The sequence below is a fragment of the Narcine bancroftii genome, chromosome 3, assembly GCF_036971445.1.
Source record: "Narcine bancroftii isolate sNarBan1 chromosome 3, sNarBan1.hap1, whole genome shotgun sequence".
Lineage (NCBI taxonomy): Eukaryota > Metazoa > Chordata > Chondrichthyes > Torpediniformes > Narcinidae > Narcine > Narcine bancroftii.
In genome coordinates, this window is record NC_091471.1 from 365,651,744 (window position 1) to 365,664,960 (window position 13,217).

A 13,217-nucleotide genomic window follows, 5' to 3' on the forward strand; every position below is an offset into this window, starting at 1 on the left:
TTTTTAAAAGAAATCATGAAGTGTTTGAGAGTTCCTGACCACGCCAGGTTGAGACATGATTTTCAGAGCACAATGGTCTCATTCAATTCTGGAAATTTGCATTTGGGCTCTCTGATTAAATTTGTATCTTTCCTTGACTTAGAATGGGCCTTTATACTTGAGGTTGATTTATCATCTGCTGCATGACCTTAAGTCTTGTGATAGGTTTGTCTGTGCAAGTTGATGACTCAATCTTTTGTAGCTGCTGTTCATGTGGGCTTGAAATGAACTTTGTGCATTTTAAAAGAGGCTCGAATTTCCATTGATTGGAGACAGGACACACACTCTCTCTCACTGTTTCACAATTACTCCCTTTGCTGTAAAAACCTGCATAAAGTTGTGAACTCGAAACCGTGTATTTAATAGCAGTGTTTCTAATTAGTTTTACTGGGGGTTTCTTTAAAAATAATAATCTAGTTATTAAATGTAGTGTATGTAATAGGAGCAAGGGGAAAAGCTGCCACGATCGATCCTATTTTTGGAATGTATCATGGTATCAGCTCATAGCGAGGCTGTACAGAAGTGCTAGCATTTCTCAATACAGGTTTCAAGACTCCCATGCAAATGCAGAAGTCTTAAACTTCACTGCTGTCCCCAGACAGGATCTTGATAAGATTTCTCAACAATTAGGCTGAGAGATGTGCTCTTGGATTCTGCTCTCACAATGTGGTGCAGATGCTGCAGAGAAATGGATCGGAGGTCAATCCACAGGACCATAAGAGCAGCAGAGAGGATCACTGGAGTCTCCCTCCCCAACCCCTTCGACATGATCTACCGGGATCGTTGTCTGAAGGCATGCAAAATTGTTGAGGACCCCTTCCACCTCGCACACAGCATCTTTCAGATGCTCCCATTGGGAAAGAGATAGAGGAGGATCAAAGCCAGCACCACCAGGCTGAGGAACAGCTTCTTCCCACGGGCAGTGAGAATGCTGACAATCCGAACTCTCATTCATGAAACAATATTTATTTATTTGTATATATGAAAACTTGTCCTGCATGTGTATTGTCTGGTTGTGTGTCAGCATGTTTTACACTGAGGGCTGGAGAACGCTGTCACGTTGGGTTGTTCTTGTGCAATCAGATGACTGACAAAGTGCACCATTTATTTTATCTCTTGCCTTCAATCCCAATTCCAGTGAATGAGTTGCTGGTCTTGTTCCAGGCCAAGACTGGAGCAGAATCCAAGAACAAATCTCCCAGCCTAATTTTTGAAAAATCTTAACAAAATCCTGCATCAGATGACAATAAACTTGACAATTTGATAGCAGTAACTTTTTTTTAAATTGAAGCAAACTTTCTTCCAATTATAGTCTTTTTAAAAAAAAAAAATGTGGTCCTTGATTTTAAAGTTCTTTTAAAAATCAAATTATTAACATTTAAAACATTTTAAACTTATCTATGGATATCGGGTTGGAGCCAGTATTAAAATCAGAATCCAGTTTATTGTCATAAAATTTGGTGTTTTGTGGCAGCCGTACGGTGGAGAAGAAAGTGAAAAATTACCATGAAGTGACAAATGCATAAATACGAGATTTAAAAGAAAATTAACAAGTAGTCCAAGAAAGGGAAAAAAAATGAAGTCATTTCCATGGGTTCATTGTCCATTCAGAAATCTGAAAGCGAAGAAGCCATTTTTGTAACGTTGGGTATGTCTCTTCAGGCTCCTGTACCTCCTCCCTGATGGTAGCAATGAGTAAAGGATATGGCTAGGGTGGTGAGGGTTCTTTTATAAAATTTTTTAAATTTTTCACACTGTGAACCAGATTGAACAAAATACACACAAACATTTCCCTCTTGAACATACACAGTGTAATTTTCTCCCCTTTTCCCCCCTCCCTCCTTCCCACCCCCTCCCCACCCACTAAACATTCAACATATACAATACATTAAACCCATTAAACAATGTCATCACACAATGAAAATAAACAAGAAAATTGTGTCATCTACTTTTACATACTGTGTCAGTTCATTTCGTCTTCTCATTCTGTCATTTTATGGGATGGAGGTCCGCGGTAGGACTTCTCTGTTGTGTTCCATGTACGGTTCCCAAATTTGTTTGAATACTGTGATGTTATTTCTTAAATTATGTTATTTTTTCCAATGGAATACATTTATTCATTTCTATGTATCATTGCTGTATTCTCAGGCTCTCTTCTGATTTCCAGGTTGACATTATAATTTTTTTTGCTACAGCTAAGGCTATGATAATAGATCTTTTTTGTGCTTCATCCAAATCGAGGCCAAGTTCTTGACTTCTTAAATTACTGAGAAGAATGATCTCTGGATTTTTTGGTATGTTATTTTTTGTGATTTTATTTAATACCTGATTTAGATCTTCCCAAAACTTTTCCACTTTCTCACCTGCCCAAATTGCATGTATTGTTGTTCCCGTTTCCTTCTTACAGCGAAAACATCTATCTGATACTATTGGGTTCCATTTATTTAACTTTTGGGGCCTGTGTAACCAATTATATTGTATCATGCGTAACCTTGTGTTTATTGTATTTCTCATAGTTCTGGAGCGTAGCTTTTCCCATGTTTCATTCTTTATCTTTATGTTTAGATCTTGTTCCCACTTTTGTTTGGGTTTATAGCTTATTTCATCGTTCTCTTTCTCTTGCAGTTTGATGTACATGTTTGTTATAAATCTTTTAATTATCATTGTGTCTGTAATCACATATTCAAAACTGCTTCTTTCTGGTAACCTCAACCTGCTTCCCAATTTGTCCTTCAAGTAGGTTTTCAGTTGGTGTTAGCTGGTGAGGGTTCTTGATGATAGACACTGCTTTCTTGAGGCACTGGCCAGGTTTACCCTATTTCTGTCCTGTGCATTGACACCTCCATACCAGACAGTGATGCAACCAATCAGCATGTTCTCCACAGTACACCTGCAAGAGTCTTTGGTGACATACCAAATCTTTGCACACTCCTAATATAGCTGTGTGCCTTCTTCATAATTGCATCAGCATGATGGTCAAAGGATTGGTCTTCAGAGATGTTGACACCCAAGAATCTGATGTTTCTTGCACTCTCCACTGTTGACCCCTTGTTGAGGACTGGTTGACGTTCCCTTCCTGAAGTCTATGATCAATTCCTTTGTTTTACTGATGATGAGTACAAGGTTGTTGTTCTGACATCACTCAACTAGCTGATCTGTCTCACTCCCTGTACACTTCCTCATTGCCATCTGTGATTCTGCCAATAACAGTGATGCCATCTATGAATTTGTAGATAGCATTTGAATTGTGCCCAGCCACATAGTCACAGGAGAAGAGGACGTAGAACAGTGGGCTTAGCACACGTCCTTGAGATGCGCCTATGTTGATTGCCAGTGATGAGATGTTGTTACTGATCTGCATAGACTGTGGTCTTCCTCTGAGTAAGTGAAGGATTTTGTTGCAGGTTTTGAAGCTTGATAACCTATACTGAGAGGGTTATGGTGTTGAAAGCTGAGCTATAATCGATGAAAAGCAGCCTGATGTAGGCATTGCTGTTGTTCAGGTGATCCAGGGCTGAGTGGCGAGCCCGTGAGATTACAGTGGTGATGGGCAAATTGCAGTGGGTTTAGGTACAAGTTAATTTTGGCCATGACCTGTGGAGCTTCATCCTTTTCTCAGTTCAAGCCCAAGGAATAACTTCAGACCCAACAAACTTCAAACATACACCCATCATCCACAAGCTTGCTTTGCTAAATTAGCATACAGAGTCTCACTCATAAAGCTTAGATATCTATAACCAAGAGTTCGAGGCTGCATCTTGTACATCAGTTGTTAGGTAAAAGGTAAACTTGTATATTTCAGCCAGACACACACAATTTATATATTTTCTCATATATCTGATTATTTTTTTTATTTGCAATTATCACACTGGAACGACTCGAAAGCCAAAAATTTGGATCTCACCACGCGTTTACACTAAATATCTGAGATGCAGTATTTTCGTAGGCTGGAAGTGGGATGCCACTGGGCCGACGTCGACCACGAAATATGTACAGCATCATGCGTCTTTAGTAACGCCCTATTCATTAGCCTGTTGCTGCCGAATGCCTGCAGGCGCTCCGTGATATTCTCGGGGTCCAGGAGGTAAAATATTTTACCTCCAGGACCTTTTACACAGACTGCGTTCCGGAATTTTGGGGACAATATTCTGGAACACTGCAGCTGCCATAAAATACATATTCGATTATGGGTTCATGGCTTCCTCATGCTGCAGGCATTCCCTGTATCTGTCTTGAGCACCTCATCCTTGATCAACCAATGATCAGGACTGGAAATTCCTCTGCAGCCATTGTTCACATAATTTGTGACTGTTCGGCACATAGTAAAGTTGGTTAATCTAGTTAACAAGTACTTTAAGTCAGTTCCTCTGCAGTCATTGTTCACGTAATTTGTGACTGTTAGGCACATAGTAAAGTTGGTTAATCTAGTTAACAAGTATTTTAAGTCAGTTCCTCTGCAGTCATTGTTCACGTAATTTGTGACTGTTAGGCACATAGTAAAGTTGGTTAAGCTGATAATAGGTAATAAGTATGTTGACTCCTCTGGTTGTAAAGGTAATAAGATGATGGTAGTTTGTCAGAGGTTTCTTCAGGTTGGTCTGGTTGAAGTCCCCGTCAATGATCAGGAAGGCATGGGGGGGGGTGGGGTTGGGGGGTGGTGCTGTCTTGTGGGTGCTAATTACAGTGCTCAGCCCCTCCAGTGCCTGAGGTGGAATGTACACTTCAACCAGGATAATAGCAGAGAACTCCCTCAGTAGAGAGAATGGACAGCACTTGATTGTCAGGTGTTCCAGGTTGGGGAGCAGGTTTCAGACATTATGCCGCCTGTGCTTTTACCTGACTCTGGCGTCCAGTCCGCATGGTAGAAGGTGAACCACTCGGGCTGCAGTGCTGGGGGAGCTTTCATTCAGCGACGTCTCAGTGAAACACACCACACGGCAATCCCTCATGTCCCTCGACTGCTGTAACCTTGTTCATCATTTATCTTCCAGAGACTCTACATTAGCCAAGAAGATGTCAGGGATTTGAGACCTCAGGCCCTGGCAAGTTAGTTTTATCTGCTCTGTGTCCACATGATCGGACCATTCTAAAAGGGACTGTGCATGGGCTACCAGGATCGTCCGTGGTCTGGAGTTTGCCATTTTCTGAAGATTGATTTTTTTTTTAAAACCATTTAACACCATGTTGCTTCCTGGTGGATTGGTGTCTGAGTGATTCTGATCTGCCAAGATTGTGCCAAATTTCTCAAGAGAGAGTGGACAATTCATTATGAGGTGAGGGAGTTGCTACCACATATAGACTGAGAACATGACTGACCAAAGATGTTTTTGGAGTTTATAATACAACTTATAGCTCAGCAAAGCAGTTCAGTTTGAACAGTTTGGCATATCATCATGTATAGGCTTTTAAAAATGATAGATTGCATTGTTAGCAACCCTGAAAATAATGATCTGGGGTGTAACTCAGATACATGGGTGCAGAGTTTGTGCTTTAGGTTTTACTGCATTACCTGGTTTAGTTTTTATAGCAGGTGGTTTCTGGCCTCTTCAACATAGGAAGGGAGGAAACTAGATCAGAAGATGTTGCTATGGACCATACACATTAAGTTAAGTAGGTCATATGTTTCGTTCTTCAGATCAGCACTGGCTCTGGAGGCTTAAAACATTTCATATGTGGTGGCTCACCACTAAGCAGGCGAACCGGCCCCGCTTGAAAGCCACACAGCGGGGCAGCCGGACAAAATGGCGCCGTCGGGGGGTGGGGGGGTTCCCTTCCTCCCATCATGGGGCTCAGAAGCCCCCGCTGGGGGACCATGTGATGCCTGGGTGATGTCAGCGCCCTCCAGTGCGGTTCTCAGCCAGGTCCGGGCTGGGAGTACAAGTGCAGCCCAGCAGCCTGCAATAAACTAATCTGCTCACTGAGCTCAACCCGTCTGGTTGCGTGTTATTGCAGGAGCAGAGGAGCTGCCGCTACATATACACTGGTCAGCATGCCTCAAAACGATTCAGGGTAGCTATCAGAACAAGTGATACGACCTCTGTCCTTGTCAGGGATGATTGTCAACGTAATGCTAAATTCGCCCAATTTCTCAACAATGATTTGAAGTTGATACTTTAGCCAAAGAACAGTGTTTCTTCGGAGAAGTACACATAAAATTGTTCAATAAGGGTTATTATTTACAGTGATAATTTTAACGTGATCTAAATGAATGCACGTTAATCCCGCAGAAACTATTTCATTGACACATGGTAAATAAATTTTTATGAAACCATATTAAAAATGTTAAAATAAAACTGCTGGTAACTTGGAGGCAAAAATAATTGTGCTGATTGTTTTATACATTCAATACGGTAATAGGCTCTTCAGGCCCAGAGCCTGACACATTGCCCGCACGCTGCCCACAATCCCCCCCCTAGGTGGACTCGACTTGCGAGCATGCGCAATCTCAAAAGCGTTATGTGAACACCGTGGCTTTGTAACCTTCTTTGCTCTCAGCACGTAACAGATTTTTTTTCTTGTGCGTCTGTTCGTCCACATTAAGTTTTAGCAGTACTTGAATTGCGTGTTATCAATGAACATCTCTCAGACCACTATTGTTAAAATATTTGGATTCAAATGTGCTCATAAATACTTGTATTACTCCAGTTGCAGAACTACTTAGTGTACTTAAAAGGGCCTCTTGGGAAGCTGTGAGGAAGTAGCCTCACAGAGTAATTGCCTATCTGTATGTCCTTGTTTAGAATGAGTAATGAGTGTGGTTACTGTGCATTGAACAGTTCAAATTCTTTTTTTTCAACCTTCCTTCTCAGTTTCTGTCAAAATTACCAATATGGCTTCAGTCCATTTAAAAATAAAATCTCAAAACTTACCGTAGCCTTGTTTTCATTGTCAGTGAGTGGACAGGAAAGACCCTCCCGCCCACCGACTCCGTCGACCATCAAGCGCCCATTTTTAGGCTCATTCTCCCCTAAGCTGCTGCTTTTCCCTCCTCGTGTCCCCATTCCCCTTTTCGAGAGTGAATGCTTGTGCAACAGATTTCAGAGAGAGCAAGAAGTTACTGTTGAATCTTGCCCTTGCCAAATAATTTCTGTCTGATGAATCTTGAGGATCAATGCGTACATTGGAATGCTGATCATATCATTAGTAGGTGAATGACTTTCAAATGGAGGTTTGAGCCAAGAGGAGTTGCTAAACAGAATGTTTCTCATATGCTGTTGCTCCCTTTCATTGATGAAAGTTCTGTCACCAAGGATACCTTTAGCTATCATTTTTCTCGGGTGAATGTACTTGGTGCTGCAGTTGTCCTCCTGTCGTTGATATCCACATGACTGGCAAAGGAACAGCTGGTGTACTTCAAAATGCACGGGGGTTGTGTTTTAAGGGATTTGGGTGGCATGGGCTCATGGGCCAGAAGGGCATGTCTAAATATTAAAAAAGATTGAAGATTTTGGTACAGGTCTAGTACCCCTATCCAAAGTTCCAAAAAGACTCAAACACCAGGAAAAAAAAATTGCGTCGACATGATGTCACAAGTTGGAAAAAAACTTCACCACCTGATTTGCTCACGTGGGGTTCTGACGTTCTGTGGTCACCAAGCCTGCTGTCGTTTGTTATTTGACCACTGATACAGTTATTCTGATGCTCCTGTGCCTGCTTACATGGATTTTTCAGATTTGTTCCAAAAAAACAAAAAAAATCCAGACACTAAAAAAAAAATGTCTGACCCCAAGCGTTTCGGATAAGGGGTACCAGACTTGTAGTATGTAAAGATCCTTGAGGAGTCAGAAGCGATCTGTTGGATGGAAATAGGGAGGCAAGCTTGATAGAAAATGTGCCCAAACAATGGAACATGATGTGTATCTGGTGAAAAGGAGAGGGTAAGAGAAAAGGGAAATTTTGTGGTTGGGAGATTCTCGATGAGTGGCTGATAAAGGCAAAGACTTTATGGATTGTTTGAGGGATTATGGTGCTTTTGTGGATGATAACAGATATGAAGAAGTGACTAGAGAGAGAATTTAAATTTAGACACAGCACAGTAACAGGTTCCTCCAGCCTACGAGCCCGTGATGCCCAAATACACCAAATAACCTACAATCCCTGGATTTGATCGTTCTTGAGCTAAAAGAAAACAAGTGCTAAAAAGGTGAAGGGGATCATAAAATTTCGGAGTGGAAGAATACAAGAGACTGAGTAAGATTTATATTTATTCTGCGAAGAACCGAGGAGCTGTGGTCGGAAGATGCAGCTCTGTCATGCTGGGAACTCCCATTGGTCCACATTATGTAGTTCATTTTCAGACCTCACGGAAGGTTTGAAATGTTTTTATGTTTTAATTATTATGAAAAGTGATAATAGCTGAATTGCATTTTTTTATTGGGAGAACTTTTTAAAGACAAATTGGAGGAGCAAAGCATGTTGGAAATCTGATGTGAGCATTAGATTGCTGTTGACGTAAACAGTGTTTTGCTGTCCACCTGTGTGTATCTGTAAATCAAATAGGACCTTTTAACAATTAAAATATTTAAGAGTGGATTAAACACAGGTCCATGCAAAGCACATGCTCCATCATAGTCCTTCAACCCCACTGATATTAAGTACCACACTGTAAGGGACACTGTGAGAAGCGCTTATTTTGGAGGCGGGGGAGGTCTTTGGATTAATGTACACCATGGTTGATTTATGAATAGAATTATGACAAAATGCTGAAGATTTCCCCTGCTATAATCCTTGGCAGGGAAGACCATTCAGTGGAAGAGAGGGCCACCATTTGATAGTTTCCCAAGATTGACCTTCATGCCACTGCAAATTGAGGTGATTTATTCTGAACCTTGGGGCTGTACAGAGTACTTTAATGAAATAGGATTCAATCTTCTCTGCATCGCACTCCATTTGTCGCCACTCTACCACTGAGACTTGAAGTTCCAAGTTTTGAAATTTATTTTTGACTCTTTGTGCTATAAATGTAATCTTTCACATGAGTGATACCATCAGCATTCAGTGAAAAGCGATGAGAGACCAGAGGTTTTAGCAGACAGAACACAACTTACTTCCAACCAATTCCCAAACAATGTCCTCCATTTTTTTTCATTTCACTGAAAAGCAAGGTCAATGGTTTCACTGATCACACAATGGTCACCTTAGGATCACCAATTTTAAATTTGGACGTACAGAACGGTAACAGCCCACGAGCCCGTGCCCCCCAATTAGACCCAATTCATCTACAACCCTGGTACGTTTTGTAAGGTGGGAGGAAATTGGAGCATCTGGAGGAAACCCATGCAAACATGGGGAGGACGTATAAATTCCTTGCAGACAGTGCCTGATTCGAACCCTGGTCGCTTGCGCTGTAACAGCGTTGTGGTGACCACTTTGCTTAGGTTCATTGTTTCTTTCAAGAGAATGCTGGGTTGGTGTGAAGCTGAGTAAATCATTGGGGTTGCTATGGAACGTAAGGAACTCATTTTATCTTGACAGATATGGCATTAACCCAGAAGCATTATTTTCATCATCAGCCTTGTGGGACCATCTAGTCCTCACGGAGGAGGGGGAGGGACACAGACAGGTTAAAACTGCTGGATTAGGTTCAATTTAAGGTTCCGCCTATTACAATTTTAGTGTTATTTCTGTGCAGATCATTAATAGAATTTGGATTTGTTTGGTTTTGGAATTCTGGAAAACAAAATCTTTTTTGAAGGATGTTGATGCCAGTAAAATGCCTGATGAAGGGCTCGGCTCAGGCCTGAAATGTTGGTTGCCCTCCACTTCCTATGACGAGTTTTTCCAGAATGTTTGTGTATTGCAGACTTTCTTGTTTAACAACAAACTTCATAATATACTGTTAAAAGAGGTTAGAAATGATGTTGGAGGCTCTTGCTTCAGCACTTCTTTCTCTCCTGTGTGCACAAAGTTGGCGTTTACTTTTCCACTCTTTAAATCTTTGAAATAGTGTATGTGAGAGCTGCAGTTTGAGAATGAAAGAAAGTAAGATTTTGAAATAACATGTTTTCTTAAGGACATGATTTATTTAAACTAACACAATGATGTAACATGAAAGTGACCCCTGTGTCTTTGCTCTTTGAAGTTAACTATTCAATTTTTGAAACATTATTCTTCCAGGGATTGCATTCCACATCAAAAAAACTCTTTATTGTCACTGGTAGTTTTGCCAATCACTTTTAATTGAGAGTAATCTGACATCTCAGCTGTGGTTGATGGTAATTGGCATAGAACAGCAGTTGGAAACTTTAGCTAAAATCTAGTACAAGGTTTTTGTCATTCCTTTATACTTTAGATGTTGTTATTTGGCTGCAAAGTTCCTTTCGTGGAATACTTTGACTCTCCATTTTCAATTGGGTATTTGGCAGACTAGTTGAAACATGGTGTCCATCTTTACAATTGTGTTGGGGTCTGAACTGTTTTCTGCATTTCAATGTGATGAGGGAAAAGGTCAAAGAGACTGCGTTTTCCATGCTCTTTAACAGAATGTTTCAATTTTGAGGTATTTACAAAAAGTTAACCATAGATTGGATGGAAATAGTTTGGATTTATCTGCAATTAGGGTCGGTGGTCAAAACCAGTGATACAGCAAATTATTACCAATGCTGAGTTTCTTGATTTTTTTTCCTATTTGTACATATTTTTGTGGGTCTTAGAATGGCTCCAAAGTTGATGATTTTTTAAAGAAGTTTTTCAGGATTCAAGACCACAAAATGAGCTGTGATACCAGAAAAGAAACCCAGTTTTCAGTCTTTGACATTTCCATTAAAAGATGCCGCATTATTTATTAAATCGCATATTTAAAAATGATTTTGGAGGAAAACTGAAGGTAAGGAAATATTGGAATGAATACTATTAATACAATTAACCTATCACTTATCACTTGGCTACTCCAACCTTTAATGGCTCATGTGGCTCTCAAAGACCAGCATGAGCTGTTTAAGGCTTGTTTCACTATTTTTGATCAGAGACATTTTGCTAGTTTTTTGTGATTTAATTAAATGGTTTTAAATGATTTAAAATGGTTAAAAAAAAAAGTATTCTCTCAGTGATGAAAGGTAATAAGTTCCAGGATTTTGATTTGGTGAAGGTGGTGCATGGCTAATGGTTCTAAGTCAGGGTGAAATATGATGTGGAGAGGAATTTGGTAGACAGTAGCAGAATTTGCACTTTTCTGCACTTCCCTTTATAAGAAGTGAAATCTCTGGATTTGAGAGGTGATTGTATAATGGAGGAAACCTCTTTGGTGGTGGACTGACTCACATATTCTGTCCAATAATATTTTGGGTCTGAGTAATAAATACCACTGTGCTCCTTGATGTGTGCTGTGGCTTCAGCCATTGGAGAGTTTTCCCTTGTATTCCAAGTGATTTCTCAGCACCACACTTGGTCAAATTCTGCTGTAATGCAAAAGCCAATCACTCCCAAGTAATCATTTGGAATTCATAAATTTTATGTCCATGTTTGTACTGAAGTTTTCTTGGGATCTGGGGTTGTGGTTCCAATTGAACCCAAACTGAACACAGTGATAAGATTAAGCTTCACTTGATGATATTGGCAACAATTCCTCCTTTGTCGATGATGGAGATAAGACTATCCTGATAGTAATTGGTCACTGCCCTAATTCCTTTGACTGGAATGGCTACAGTTTTAGTGGACCTTAACATGATTGCATGTTAACCCTGATGGGTTAACTCCTGATCACGCTTCGCGATAATGCAATTCATGAGGTTATCATCTTGCATTTCATGCAACTGGCCACATGTATTCCTTTCCAGACAAGCAAAGCAAATCATGATAGTTCCTTAAAGATTTATAAACAGCAAAAATATTTAAAAAATAAAATTAAATATTTGATCACTGAAATCTTTCTTCTGAGGATCTTCTAAAAAAATATTTGTTTTTAAATTGTTCAATGAAAACATGCTGATAATCAGTGGGATGTTATGCATGAGATTAAAGAGAAAGTAAAAAGAACAAATTTTGGTTGTAAACAAGTACAAATCCCCATTATCTGGAATTCGAGCAACGGGCAAAAAAAAAATTGTGGAAAATAAATGGGTAAAAAGTACAGAATTTTTAAATTGCAGCCCCCCCCCCCCAGCAGTCAGTTTGCCAATCCATGCAACACACCATCTCAAGCAAATGGCAAATTCACTTTTCCTGTATCTACCAATCCCCATAGGTGCAGGATTCTGGGATTTTAATGTAATTTGGAAAAATTAAACAAGACAGCAATTAATATTTTGAAGGAGAAATACATTTCTCAAGTTCTTGACGATGCAACGATTTTGAACAATTAATGTTGCATTCTCCATTTAGTTACGTGGCAACTTTAACACATTCTATAGTATATTGACACAACATTAATCAGTGTGGGAAGTGTCAGACCCCTCAGGTTCACCCTGTCGTCCCAGTGAAAACTCTTTCTAATCTCAGCAAGTACTGTAATATTTGAGTGATTATTATAAAATGCTTCTGCAATATGGAAATCTTCAAGCTGTAGGAAAAAGCTTCCCATTTTTGAGCACTCATGTTGGTTAGCCTTGAAGCATGGTGCATTTGATTGAGAAGGTGGTATAGATCAATAATTTCTAATAGGTTGAAGTTGAGTTTTCATGAACTGAAAATGTTGATTTTTTTAATCAATGGATCCAAATTCAGTTTTACTATTTCTGCATTTTCAGCCACATCTTAACAGAGATGTTTCAAAATGTTCAGAGGCACTTTATTTGCTGCATATTCTTCTGTAGCAGCAACATGCAACGTGACAGCCATGTTCAACGCTGTTAAATTGCCCAATGCTCTGCTTGCTAAGATGTAAGTTTTGGAGGCAGGAAAATGAATTAAGCATCAATACTTTTTTACAAAAAAGCCTTGATCAATAAATTTAAGAGTGCGATTGATCAATTTAGCTTTGTTACACATCTAAGGTGATTTGCTTACGGATCCTCAGTGATTTTGATGTGTTCTCAAAATCGCATGCACTTTTGAACGTTTAAGTTTAGTGGTGGATTCATGATATCGCCTCAAACCGTGCATCTTGGCGCCTCACAGTTCGGCGGGCAGCAACCTCCTTTGAAGAAGACCGCAGAGCCCACCTCAATGACAAAAGACAAAGGAGGAAAAACCCAATACCCAACCCCAACCAACCAATTTTCCCCTGCAGCCGCTGCAACCGT

General features: G+C 40.0%; 1 protein-coding gene across 7 annotated transcripts in view; it reads left to right on the forward strand.

Moving 5' to 3' along the window:
- ttyh2 (tweety family member 2) overlaps window positions 1-13,217 on the forward strand; it is a 77,350-nt gene that overhangs the window by 6,211 nt on the left and 57,922 nt on the right. The gene's annotated exons all lie outside the window — the stretch shown is intronic.